The sequence below is a fragment of the Sorex fumeus genome, unplaced genomic scaffold (assembly GCF_029834395.1).
Source record: "Sorex fumeus unplaced genomic scaffold, SorFum_2.1 ptg000063l, whole genome shotgun sequence".
Classification (NCBI taxonomy): Eukaryota; Metazoa; Chordata; class Mammalia; order Eulipotyphla; family Soricidae; genus Sorex; species Sorex fumeus.
In genome coordinates, this window is record NW_026606120.1 from 26903505 (window position 1) to 26918648 (window position 15144).

The following is a 15144-nucleotide window of genomic DNA, read 5'->3' on the forward strand; positions in this document are numbered from 1 at the left end:
GAACCCAGGTTGACTATGTGCAGGGAATGTGCTTTTTCTTCTGCTGCTGCTGATCTCTCTGGTTCTCAACTCTTTCTTCTGTGAAGTGTCCATGTTGCTTTCCAGAAGGGTTGAACCAGTTGACATTCCCAGCAGTGAGTATCAGTTCCTTTTGACCCCACATCTATGCCATCCCTGCTTTTGTTTTTTCCCCCTCTGGGCCAGTCTTACAGGTCTGAGGCAATATCTCTTTTTTTATTTTGATTTGTATTTCTCTGCCGATTTGTTATGCAGAGTTTTTTTTTTTTTTGAGATGTTGCTCGGGGCACACTTCTGGCTCTGCACTCGGGGATCATTCTGGAAACCTCAGGGACCATTCAATGTGCTTCTGATTGAATTTGGATAGGTCTTATGCAAGACAATACCTTACCCACTGTACTCTCTGGCCCCCTTGCTGCAGAACTTTTTCTTTCTTAATTATATTCTCACTGGCCAACAGCATGTCTTTCTTCAGGAAGTGTCTGTTTATCTCTTCTCCCTATTTTTGGATGAAGTTTATTGGAGTATTTTTCTTGTTAAGTTTTTTAAGTGCTTCACAGTTAGCCTCTGCAGATCACAAAATAAAGTCCCTAGGAATCAGCTTAACACAAGAAATGACATATGAGACTTATATAAAGAAACTATGAATCACTACTAAAAGCAATTAAAGAAGACACAAAAAAATGGAAATATATTCCTTGATCATGGAAGAATTGATTTTGTCAAAATGAGAACCGTACCCAAAGCAATGGAGTCCTTATGAAAATACCCATGACATTTTAAAGAGACAAATGAAAAATTTTAAAGAGACAAATGAAAAATGGCGCTGTTGAAATTTGTATGGCATAACTCTCCAACCTTCAATAAAAGAGATGGAAACATTTCTCATTCCAGTTTTAAATCATACTATGAAGTTATATTAATAAAGACAGTGTGGCACTGGGAAAATGGCAGATGCAGATCAATAAAATGCAATTGAGAGCCCAAAGATCAGTCATCAGGTGTATATATATATATATATATATATATGTATATATATATATATATATATCTTTGACAGAAGAGTTAATAACATGAAGTGGTACATTTAACCACCTTTCAATAAGTATTGATGAAAAAAACTAAACAGCCAGATGAGAAAAATGAATCTTATGTCACACTATGCATAAAAGTCAATTAAAAATAGCTTATGTCACACTATGCATAAAAGTCAATTAAAAATAGCTCACATACCTAAATATTGAGACTCAAATTCATAAATTATACATAGAACGAACCCTTCATGACATTGAATCTAGAGGCTTCTTCAATGACTTATTGACATTGGACAAGAAAATGGTAGCAAACTAAACAAGTTGAATTTTATCAAAATAAGAAATTTCTGTACCACAAAATAAATCATTGCCAGAATAAAAAGGCACTCCACAGACTGGGAGAAAATATTTGCCTACTACTCTTCTTAAAAAGGTCAGTACCATTTTTTTCCATTTTTTTTTATTGATTCACTGTCAGCTACAGTTATAAAACTTTCTTGTTTGAGTTTCAGTCATACAGTAATAGAACACCCATCCCTCCACCAGTGTACATTTTCCACCACCAATCTCCCCAATATACCCCCTCCAATGCTCCACCCATCCCCCTGCCTCTATGGCAGACAATTTCCCTCTTACTCTCTCTTTACTTATGGGCATTATGGTTTGCAATACAGATACTGAAAGGCCATCACGTTTGGTCCTTTATCTACTTTTAGCCCTCATCTCCCATCCCAAGTGACCCTGCCAACGATCATTGATTCAGTGATCCCTTCTCTAGTCCAACTGCCTTCTCCCTCAGCACATGAGGCAGGCTTCCAACTATGGAGCAATATTCCTGGACATTGTCTCTACTCTTCTTGGGTGTCAGTCTCATGTTGTGTTATTTTATATTCCACAGATGAGTGCAATCATTTTATGTCTGTCCCTCTCTTTCTTACTCACTTCACTTAGCATAGTACTCTCCATGACCATTCACTGACAAGCAAGTTTCATGAAAGGTCAATATCTTTTGTCTTCTTAATAATTATAAAATGTTTCCAGTGTTGCAATCAGCATAGACTTTCGTAATGTGTGTATAGTTTGTATTTTTGTATGCTTGGGAAGATAGTGATCTTCTTGTCATTGTATTTGCTCATTTTGGTTATTAAATGATTGAATTATAGTTTTCTGTTGGACATTTTCTGTTTGAATATTACTATGTGATACATTTCAGTATCAGCAATTTCATGGTCACTGTTTCTTTTTGTTTGTTTGGGGGTCACACCCGATAAAGTTTAGGTTTACTTCTTCTTCTGCTATCAGGGGTCACTCCTGGCAGTTCTTGAGGACCACAGAGACTGCCAGGCATAGACTGGATCAAGTGCATGCAAGGCAAACAACTTTTTTCTGCTCTACCATCTCCCCAGACCCAACCTATTGGAAATAAAATTGAAATTAGGAGGGTATAAAAGCAAATCATGATTTTATGAACCACGTCAAGTTTGTGTGCAAGGTGGTGTTTTTCAGTACAAATTTATTTTCACTAAAAATCATAAATCACATGAAGATAATTAATGGTTTGGGAACACACATTGTAAATTAGAAAATTGAACATGCGCTTTGTCTTTATGCTTTTAGGAAAAGTAGCTATCACTATAAAAGGTAAAGGTAAAGGCCCTCCCGTTGATCTTCGATTTGCTCGAGCGGGCCCAGTAACGTCTCCATTGGAGACTTTGTTGTTACTGTGTCTGGCATATCGAATACTCTCGGTAGCTTGCCGGGCTCTCCAAGAGGGGCGGAGGAATCGAACTCGGGTCTGCCATGTTGGCCGCGTGTAAGGTGAACACCCTACCACTGTGCTATCGATATTTGCTAAAAAATACTGTATCCTGTAAAATCATACCAAATATAGCTATCCATTCATCAGCTGATAAATGTTGTTATGAAATTTAGGTTATGAATGTTTAGAGTTTTGAGTTATGGCTACAGCTGATACAAATGCTTTTGCACAAGTTGTTATCTGCAACTAAATCTTCAATTTTCTAGGATATATACTCTAGTATATACACTCGCAGGGCTGGAGCAATAGCACAGTGGTAGGGCGTTTGCCTTGCACGCACCCAGCCGGGTCAAGCCGGGTTCTATTCCTCCGCCCCTCTTGGAGAACCCAGCAAGCTACCGAGAGTATCTCGCCCACATGGCAAAGCCAGGCAAGCTACCCATGATGTATTCGATATGCCAAACGCAGTAACAATAAGTCTCAAAATGGAGACATTACTGGGCCCGCTCGAGCAAATCAATGAACAACGGGAGGACAGTGACAGTGACAGTGATACACTTGCTGGGTGGTCAGTAAAGGTAAAGGTAAAGGTAAAGGCCCTCCCGTTGTTCGTCAATTTGCTCGAGTGGGCCCAGTAACGTCTCCATTGGAGACTTTGTTGTTACTGTGTTTGGCATATCGAATATGTCACAGGGAGCTTACATTATCTTCACCATCACTTGTTTGCCTTCTTTTAATTTGAAGTTTCAATTTTGTTTATTTATTTATTTTTTTTTGTGCCAGGGATTGAACCCAGGCCTTAACACATGCAAAGTGAGAGTCTATCACTGAGCTATATTAAACTTTCTTTTTATCATTATTATTACAATATCCATATTATAAGATATGCAATGGCATCTCATTGAACTTTCTATTTTCTATGCATTAGTGCTGAATTAAGGTCTCTTTTCCTGTCCACCGTGCACCGTAAATGTTTTTAACAATCATTAGAGATGCAGTTTTTTGTTGTTATTGTTTTGACACCCCGGCAATGTTTAGGGGTAATCTGACTTGGTACTCAGGAATTACTTTTGGCAGTGCTCAGGGCACTATATGGAATGCCAGGGATTATATCTGGGTCAGCTGTGTGCAATGAATGAATGGCGATGCTCAGGGGACCATACGGGATGCTGGGAATCGAACCCGGGTCAGCCGCGTGCAAGGCAAATGCCCTACCCACTGTGCTATCTCTCCAGCCCCTAGTTCTCATCTTTAAAAAAATTTTTTTTGTCTTGTCCTTGTGGTGCCAGAGGTCCCATGCCTCCTTGATATAATAGACCACCCCTGGCCTTTCTATGGCTCTTGCAGAGCTTTTTGATAAGGGTCATTGTCACAAATATGCAGTGAGAACTCAATGTGATTTTGATTTGCATTTTTCTGATGATAAGGAGTGAGCACTTTTGCATGTTCACACTGCCATCTTTAGTTTTCTTTCTTCCTATATATTTTTTTTACTTTTAAAAGAGTCTATGCAGATTAATGTCCATTTTGTATTGTGTTGATTTTTGTTGTTTTAGTTGAGTTGTGTGATTCCTTCATGCATTATATACAAACCTGTCTGTAGGGTACATGATGTATAAAATATCTTTTCCCAATTATTAGGCTGCCTTTTTGCTCTGGTACTAGTTTCTTTCACCATACAAAAGCTTTTCATATTTTGATTTAATACTACTTTCACTCTTATTTTAACTCTTGATGCCCTTGATATTAAAATTGAGACTGCAAATATCTGTTATCAATATCTAGTATGTATCAATATCTAGTGTGTAACACGTATTTTCTTATGTATAGTTTAGGAGTTAATCCACACCATTAATCCATTTAAAATTATTTTTCCTTTTGATGTTAAATATTTATCTGGTTACTTTTTAAAATGTAGCTGTTCAATTTTCTCAACAGTGTTTGTTGAAGAGGATTTCCTTTGCTCATTGTATATTCTTAGCCTATTTGTCATAAATTGACAGCGGCTGGGGAAATAGTACATCTGCTATGGCATTTGCCTTGCACATGACTGGCCTGGCTTCACTACAGAACACAGAAAAAGTCCCCTCAGTATAGTTAGAAATGATCTCTGAACACAAAGCCAAGAGTAATTCTTCAAAACTGTTTTTCATGCTCTCCTTAAAAAATAGTAAAATTGTGGGGACAGAGAGAAAGAGTGCAACAGAGTACAGCAGTTAAGGATGCTTCCTTGCATGTGAAGCACCCAGCTTGATTCTCCATACCATACACCCAAGCCTCACCAGAAGTCATCTCTGTACACAAAGCCAGGAGTAAGACCTGACTACCACCAGTTGTGGGCCCCCCACCTCATAAATAAGTGAATTGGCTGTCCATATTCTGGTGACTTTAATTTGGGGCTCTGTATTGTATTCCACTGGTTCATTTTTGTTGAAATATTTTGTTTTTCATTTCTTATTTCTCTTAAAATTTGCAATTATGTACTAAATCAATAGGGCATCAAATTCTAATGGTAGGTTCATAGAGCAGTTAGCTTTAGCTGCACAATAAAGTACCGTAAAACATAATGACTGAAAATCCTCTTGGTTAAATTCACAGTTCTGTGGCTTTTGTTAAGTTAGTCATCTGCGGTCAGTGGAGGTGGATGGTTTATAGTCCTCTTATGCATTTGTGCTATTTGTCATTTGATTGGCTGAAGCCTAAGTTTCTTTTAAAAAAGATGCTTCTGGAGAAACTTGTGCCAGTGGTGCTTGTGGTTCACCAGGGCTATAACTGGCAGTGTTCAGTGAACCACTTGGTGCTGGGGAGATAACTCAGAATTTTGTGCACCGTAAGCATATATTTACCATATAAGTCTGCATTGTTTTTTTTTCATATGGCTGGGGTTATAGGATAAGAATGAAATGAGAGTTGGTCCACTGCTGAAAGCAATGTACTCATGTACCATTGGCCAAAATAGGTCAATATTCAACCCAAGTGCTTTTCTATAGGAGAGTTCTCAAAAGGGAGAATATTTTATAATATTTTCTTTCCTATACTTATACTATACTACACATACAGAGATGCAGGCTAGTAACATGTGCTGTGTATGGTCACTCTAAACAATTTATACCGTGGTCCTGTATGAAATTAATTTTATTACATTTTAGGAAAAGCAAGCCTATTTCCTGATATAATACAATATACAGAGAATGTATCTATTCCCAGTATGTAATTTTTGGTAGACTCTACAAAATTTATTAGACCATGGTGGTGTTATGTTAGGAAATCATGTTGACAAAACTAGTTATCTTTGTTCTTTCTTTTGAGTTCATTATCTTCCTCCAATTTTTCTAGCAGCGGATTAGTACTAAGATGCATATAACTCCTGATGGAGTTGGGCAATAATAGTGTGTATGTCTTCTTCTAGGTGCCTGCCCAGCTATTGTGAACATGGGGTTGTATGTTCTCAGTCCTGGGACACCTTCTCTTGCGATTGCCAGCACACTGGTTACACAGGTGCTACATGCCATTCCTGTAAGCCTTGCAAACTGCTTGTGCTCCTTCTTCATTATTTTCCGATTTTCCTTCTCATAACTATGTTTATATGCATCTGCGCAAACATATGGTGTAAAAATGATAGCAGAAAACAGAGACTCAATCTTTGAGTCTAATTTGCTTTAAAAATAGTTTTACTTAGACAAATTTGAGGAAAGAGAAAGAAAGAGACAAATGTTCAAGAGATAACATGGGCTTTCCCAGCAAGGAACAAACCTGTCTGATATACTTTTAACAAATTTTAATTTCTAATGATGTCATGACAGCTTACAGAAATACATCAATAAATAGACAAGAAAAAATAGAAGGTAAGCAGTAGTAAGTCACCGTCATGGTCCTCCCATTGTTCATCGATTTTCTCTAGCGGGGCCAGTAACGTCTCCATTGTGAGACTTGTTACTGTGTTTGGCATATCGAATACGTCACGGGGAGCTTGCCAGGCTCTGCCATGCGGGCGAGATACTCCCAGTAGCTTGCCGGGCTCTCCGAGAGGGACGGAGGAATCGAACTCGGGTCGGCCATGTTGGCTGCGTGCAAGGCAAACGCCCTACCCACTGTGCTATCGCTTCAGCCCAAGCAATAGTAAGTATTGAAAAAAATTATAAAGTGTTCTTTTTTAAAATCTAGAATATATAACTTACCCTGTTTAAATTTGAGCCAATTTGAGTTTCTGAGTTCTGTAGCAAAACAAGTTATTGGGTTTCATGATAAATTTTTATGATGATAACATACTGGAATTTACTATCTGTCCACAAATTTTAATTTATCTAATATTTAAAAGCATCCTGGAGGTAAGTACAATGATCTCCAGTTCACATTTATGAAAGAGGAAATGAGTACATGGTCAGACTGCTTTAAGACAGATCTCTTGATCTCCAGTTGATTATGTTTCTTCTGTCTTGAACGGCATTCTCTTTCCTGAAAAATAATTCTCTCAAGTTTAAAGCTAACCAAACTTGTCTGACCAGTAAATGATTAGACCCACTTATTCCTCTTAGTGGGCTGGAGCAATAGCACAGCAGTAGGGTGTTAGCCTTGCACACAGCCGGCCCGGCCGAGCAGGGTTCAATTCCTCCGCCCCTCTTGGAGAGCCCGGCAAGCTACCGAGAGTACCTTGCCTGCACGGCAAAGCCTGGCAAGCTACCCGTGACATATTCAATATGCCCAACACAGTAGCAGCAAATCTCACAATGGAGACGTTACTGGACCTGCTCAAGCAAATCGATGAACAACGGAAGGACAGTGACAGTGACAGTGACAGTGACAGTGATTTCTCTTAGTAGAGTCCTGAAATTCTCATGGTTTTCTAATTATTGGCTTTTGTCTTAGCTTCCCCTTATTTGTATAGCACTGTTGTCATTTCTTAATACATACCTTCCCTGGGACTTTAAGTAAAGAGCATGATATAAAAATGAGCACATCCAACCACCACCAGTTCTTCTTATTAGAGGTTATGTTTCATTTCTGAGAGTTCTTCCTTAAAATTATTTAATAAATTTTACACTGTGTGGAAAGAAGGCAGCATATGAATTGACATGGTCCAGTTTGATATGGATGGAAATTTAGGAATTTGGGTTGAGATAAGAACCCTTGGTCCCCATTTTGGCAGTTCCACAGAGGAGCCCACAGCATCTTGCTGAACATAGGGAGGTAAATAACCCCGTAAACACAAGGTAAATTCAACCAGAGTAAATTCACTTGCCTCTATTTTTTATAATGGTGTCAGGTTAGAATTTACAGGACTACTCTTCATTGGAAATGGGCTGAATAATCAGAAATTAAACGTTGAGAGATTTGGTCAAAGTCATTTGTGTTAAACAGTCAATTTCTTACTTGGATCATCCCTCATCACATCTAGCAGATGTTTTAATCAATGACTCAATACCTGCTGAATGTTAGTGATTAAGGAATGATAGCTAAAATAATATCTCACTTTGATCTAATTATGATCTAAACAAATATGAATACAATTATGAGAGATAATAGATTTTTTTCACTTGTGAAAAAATATTTTCCTAATAATTAAATTAACTTCATTGTGGTTCTCTACTGAAAAATAAAATGAGGGCCTGAGGTTTCTAGATCAGTAGTAAGAGATCATAAGCTTATTGTCTTTTGGTATGCAATAAATATTTTTTTCTCCAAGTACACAATTAGTACATATGTGCATTCACGTTAAGAACAGGTTTTCATACTCTATTTCCATAGGAAATTTCAATCCTAATCCAAATGTAACCACCGCTATCAATATTGTCTGTGTTTCCATCACTATAAGTGGCAATAATTGTGTTATTTACTTGGGAAACTCCAACCTGGACACATTGATTGATGTGTGGCTATATTTAATAAAACAGTGTTTTCTTTAATAAAATTCCTGGACAAACATTAGTTCTTAAAATTTTCCCTTTTTTGAGAGACAAACAACAGTAATTCTTGAAGCCCTCTCTGCATTTTCCTTAGCTATGGAGAGTAGTTACAGGGTTTAAAACTTTAGATCTAGAATCTCATCAGTGCAGACAGATCAATGTTCACACCCTCCTCTTATCTCTTTCCCTCCCTATCCCCCTTTCTTGGATCAGTTCAATTTAAGGATTTTCCTGTACTTTTACATGAGAGTTGGTGTGGATGCCAAATCTGATCACTAGTGTTTTAAAGTGCCAATCCAACCATGTGCCAGAAAGAGCCCTGTAACATTTTCTGGCAGTCATTGAGAGCTTTACAGGTTTTCTAAAGATTATTCCTGTCCAAGCAACAAATGAGATGTTTGCAGTTGATTATTCATAAAAACTTATTCTAAATATTAAGTCTATCATCTGCACATGTAAATAATTTTCTTTGTTTATAGAAAAAATTATTGGTAATATGAAAAATTCCAAAATGAATCAGGATAAACTGAAATTACAAAGAGGTTTTCACACACATTTTGTTTGAGTTCCAATTTCTTGAATAATCATTATGGATAATTTTAAGAAGTTCTGTTAAACAAGCTTTACAAAGTGAAGAAGGCAGAATTGCTCATTAGTAAAGTGCATCTTTAAAACTGCATCTTTCAAAATGAATTGTTAAAAATTCATTTCATATATAAATTGCTTTAATTAAACAAAGAGTATAACTATTGAGTAATATAAAGGAAATAAAAAATAATAGTATCTATTATTATATACTGACAGGTGAGCTAATGTGCTTCAGATACTTGGATGTATCTGAAGGTCATAAGGGATTCAACTTCACATATCCCACAGTAATAACTCTTAAAATGTCTCAGATGCAGCTCACTGCCTAATTGCAACAGAGACCAGTCCTCTAGAGAAAATGTGCATGAGAGCAGTTCAGAGTGAGTACTGCCAGGGGAAGGTATCACACAATAAAGCTGCTAGAGGGACACAGCTCATTGTGGTGTTGTCTGAGATCATGTGTTTTGCAGCACTGTACGAGCAGTCTTGTGAAGCCTACAAGCACAGGGGAAACTCCTCAGGACTCTACTACATTGATTCCGATGGAAGTGACCCACTGGGACCATCTCTTGTATATTGCAACATGACAGGTATTCTAATAAACTCTTTTTATAATAGTCAGAATCATAGTAATGTTTATTGTGCGCAAAATAAAATCGGGGAAAGTAGAGTTTGATTTGTGGCAGCTCTATCAAATTGTGATTATATTGTGATTGTTACTTTAATGCGATTATTCTGAATTATTAAATATAATATTATAAGCCGATAAAGAGTAGTAATCAAAAGTTATTTGATTAATTTTGAAAAATTGTTTAGGTTAAAATTAATTATAGTCTCTACTCAATAATCTAAAAAATGAATAGATTTTATTTCTTAGTTCATGTCAACAAATGCCATAGACTTTTAAAACATGAAAAATTCCTGTTGCAATAATGTTTTTTTTTAATTTTTATTAGTGAAACACCATGAGGTACAGTTGTAGACTTACAAATTTTTGTGCTTGGGTTTCAATTATACAATGATCAAGTACCCATACCACCACCAGTGCCAATTTTCCACCACCACAGATCCCAGTATCCCTCCCACCCCATTCCCCGCCCCATCCCACCCTGCCTCTGTTGCAGGGCATTCCCTTTTGTTTTCTCTCTCCTTTTGGGTGCTGTGGTTTACAAAAGAGGCATTGAGTGGCAATCATGTTCGGTCTATAGTCTACATTCAGCATGCTTTTCCCATCCAGGGAGGATCCTCCCAACACGCTTTATTTGGTGCTCCTTTCTCTATCTGAGCTACCCTTTCCCAAAGCATGTGTGGCTGGCCTCCAAGCCATGGAGTAAACCTCCTGGTACTTATCTCAGCTATTCTTGAGTGTTAGTCTCCTATTATGTTACTTTATGTTCCCCAAAAGAATGCAGTATTTCTATGTCTGTCCCTCTCTTTCTGACTCATTTCGCTTAGCATGATATTTTCCATGTAGTACCACTTGTATGTAAATTTCATGACTTCATCTTTTCTAACAGCTACAGAGTACTCCATTTTGTAGATGTACCAAAGTTTCTTTAACTGGTCATCTGTTCTCGGGCACTCAGGTTTTTCCAGATTCTGGATATTGTAAAGAGTGCTACAATGAACAAACAAGTGCAGATGTCATTTCCACTATATTTTTTTCCCTCTCTGGATTATATTACCAGAAGTGGTATTGCTGGGTCAAATGGGAGCTCAATTTCTAGTTTTTTGAGAATCGTCCATACTGTTTTCCAAAATGGCTGAGCCAGTCGGCATTCCCAGCAGCAGTGAAGGAGGGTCCCTTTCTCACGAGATCTGAGCCAGCACCGGTTGCTTTTGTTCTTTTGCATGTGGGCCAGTGTCTGTGGTGTGATATGATATCTCATGGTGGTTTTGATCTGCATCTCCCTGATGAATAATGATGTAGAGCACTTTCTCATGTGCCTTTTAGTCGTTCAGATTTCTTCTTTGAGAAAGTTTCTGTTCATTTCATCACCCCATTTTGTGATGGGGTTGGATGTTTTCTTCTTGTGGAGTTCAATCAGTACTTTATATATCCTTGATATCAACCCCTTGTCAGATGCGGATTGGGCGAATATGCTTTCCCATTATGTAGACTGTCTTTCTATTTTGATCCTTGATTCTTTTGAGCTGTAGAAGCTTCTTAGTTTAAGAAAGTCCCATTTGTCTATCTGTTTTTACTTGCTCGGCCAATGGTGTGGCATCTTTGAAGATACAATTAGCTTCAATGTCATGGAGGGTTTTGCCAACTTTGTCTTCAATGTGCCTTATGGATTACGGTCTAATGTTGAGGTCTTTAATCCATTTTGATCTTACTTTTATACATGGTGTTAGGCAGAGATCTGAGCCCAGTTTTTTGCATGTAGCCATCCAGTTTTGCAAGCAAAATTTGTTAAAGAGGCCTTCTTTACTCCACTTCACATTTCTTTTTTTTTTTTTTTTTTTTCCCCTTTATTTTATTTTATTTTTTTTAAAGTTGTAGATTTACAATTTTTTGTGCTTTGGTTTCAATTATACAATGATCAGATACCCATCCCTCCACCAGTGCCCATTTTCCACCACCATGGATAATATCCCTCCCACCCCCATCCCCCCATCCCCCCGTCTCTGTGGCAGGGCAATCCCCTGTGTTCTCTCTCTCCTTTTGGGTGTTGTGGTCTGCAAAAGAGGCATTGAGTGGCAAACATGTTCAGTCCATAGTCTACTTTCGACATGCATCTCCCCTCCTGGGAGGATCCTCCAAACATCCTTTATTTGGTGCTCCCTTCTCTATCTGAATAGCCCTTTCCTCTAGGATACCCGGCTGGCCTCTAAGTTATGGAGTAATCCTCCTGGTGCTGATCTCAGCTATTCTTGGGTATTAATCTGATCCTTTGTTACTTTATATCCCCCAGATGAATGCAATCTTTCTATGTCTATCCCTCTCTTTCTGACTCATTTCGCTTAGCATGATACTTTCCATATTGTACCACTTGTATGTAAATTTCATGACTTCATCTTTTCTAAGAGCTACATAGTACTCCATTGTGTAGATGTACCAAAGTTTCTTTAACCAGTCATCTGTTCTTGGGCATTCAGGTTTCTTCCAGTTTCTGGCTATTGTAAAGAGGGCTGCAATGAACAAACAAGTGCAGATGTCACTTCGACTATACATTTTTGCCTCTCTGGGATATATTCCCAGGAGTGGTATTGCTGGGTCAAATGGGAGCTCAATTTCTAATTTTTTGAGAATCATCCATACGGTTTTCCAGAAGGGCTGAACCAGTGGACATTCCCACCAACAGTGAAGGAGTGTCCCTTTCTCGCCACATCCACGCCAGCATCGGTTGCTTTTGTTCTTTTGAATTTGGGCCAGTCTCTGAGGTGTGAGATGGTATCTCATTGTGGTTTTGATCTGCATCTCCCTGATGATTAATGATGTAGAGCATTTTCTCATGTGCTTTTTTGCCATTCGGATTTCTTCTTTGAGAAAGTTTCTGTTCATTTCATTGCCCCATTTTTGGATGGGGTTGGATGTTTTCTTCTTGTGGAGTTTAACCAGTATTTTGTATATCCTGGATATCAACCCCTTGTCAGATGTGTATTCGGTGAATATCCTTTCCCATTCTGTAGACTGTCTTTGTATTTTGGTCACTGTTTCTTTGGAGGTGCAGAAGCTTCTTAGTTTAAGATAGTCCCATTTATCTATCTCTGTTTTCACTTGCTCGGCCAGTGGCGTGGCATTTTTGAAGATACCATTAGCTTCAATGTCATGGAGGGTTTTGCCAACTTTATCTTCAATGTACCTTATGGTTTCTGGTCTGATGTTGAGGTCTTTAATCCATTTTGATCTTACTTTTGTACATGGTGTTAGGCAGAGTTCTGAGCCTATTTTTTTGCATGTAGCCGTCCAGTGATGCCAACACAATTTATTAAAGAGGCTTTCCTTACTCCACTTCACATTACTTGCACCTTTATCAAAGATTAGATGAGCATATGATTGAGGAGAGATGTCAGTGTATTCAACCCTGTTCCATTGGTCTGCAGTTCTGCCTTTGTTCCAGTACCATGCTGTTTTAATTATTACTGCTTTGTAGTACAGTTTGAAGTTCGGGAGGTTGATTCCTCCCATTTTCTTTTTCCCAAGAATTGCTTTAGCTATTCGTGGGGGCTTATTGTTCCATATAAATTTCAAGAGTGTTTGCTCCATTTCTTTGAAGAATGTCATGGGTATCCTTATAGGGATTGCATTGAATTTATACAATGCTTTCGGTAGTATTGCCATTTTGACAATGTTAAGTCTCCCGACCCATGAGCAGGGGATATCTTTCCATTTCCTCATGTCCTCTTTTATTTCCTGAAGTAGCGTTTTGTAGTTTTCTTTGTACAGGTCCTTTACTTCCTTAGTTAAGCTGATTCCTAGGTACTTGATTTTCTGGGGCACAATTGTGAATGGGATTGTTTTTTTCATGTTGCTTTCTTCTCTCTCACTGTTTGCGTATAGGAAAGCCATGGACTTTTGGGTATTGATTTTATAACCTGCAACTTTACTATACGAGTCTATTGTTTCTAAGAGTTTTTTGGTGGAAGTTATTGGGTTCTCTAAGTAGAGTATCATATCATCTGCGAATAGTGAGAGCTTGATTTCTTCCTTTCCTACCTGAATGCCCTTAATATCTTTTTCCTGCCTAATCGCTATTGCAAGTACTTCCAGTACTATATTGAACAGCCCACTTCACATTTCTTGTTCCTTTATCACAGATTAGATGATCATATGCTTCAGGGGAGATGTCAGTATATTCAGTTCTGTTCCATTGGTCTGCATCTCTGCCTTTGTTCCAGTACCATGCTGTTTTAATTATTACTGCTTTGTAATAGAGTTTGAAGTTGGTGAGGTTGATACCTCCAATTTTCTTTTTCCCAAAAATTGCTTTAGCTATTCATGGATGATTATTGTTCCATATGAATTTCAGGAGTGTTTGCTCCATTTGTTTGAAGAATGTCATGGGTCTCGCTAGGTAAAGTATTTTTGGTGAGGCATTTATTTCATTGAGTTTTTTCACTATATCCCACCACTGTATTCAGGCCATGAGGGTTTTATCAGACAAATCAGCTGTGAATCTTAAGGATGCTCCTTTGTAGGAATTTTCTTTCTTTGATCTCGCTGCTTTCATAATTTTGTCTCTATCTAATGTTTCACTCATTTTGACCAGGATGTGTCTTAAGGTATTTTTATTTGAATTTCTTCTAGCTGGTACCCTTCCGGCCTCCTGAATGTGGCCACATGTTTTCTTCAGCTCTGGAAACGTCGTAGCAATGATATCTTTGACAGTTTCTTCTTCATCAGGGTTTTCCTCCTGTCCCTCTGGGACTCCAATAATTCTTATGTTACCCCTCTTGGCTTCATCACGATCTTCTCTTGACATCTGTTCCCGAATTGTGAGTCTCTTCTCCATTTTCTGCTCTTTTCTGGAGAGTCTCTGGACTTCATCTTTGAGCTCACTGATTCTGTCCTCAGCAGCTGTTACTCTGCTGCTGAGGCCTTCCACTGAGTTTTTCAATTCGCCTACGAAATTTTTTAGGTCTGACATTTCCGTTTGCATTTTCCTAATTTCTACCTTCAAATCCTCTTGTCTTTTATTGGCATTGCTTTCCATTGCTTCTTTTAGCTCCCTAGGTATCCTCAGTAGCTCCTTTCTAAATTCATTGTCAGAGAGGTTGTCTAGCACTTCATTACTGTTGGCGTCTTCTGGGCTAGGCTGTTCAATAAGAAAGCTTGGTGGGATTTTTCGTTGCTTTACCATTGTGATCAGTTTGGTTTAGTCCTTCACGCTCACTA

General features: G+C 38.2%; 1 pseudogene; it reads left to right on the plus strand.

Annotated features, from left to right (window-relative positions):
- The window catches only part of LOC130035596 (contactin-associated protein-like 3), a 197505-nt pseudogene that overhangs the window by 116194 nt on the left and 66167 nt on the right, over nt 1–15144 (plus strand).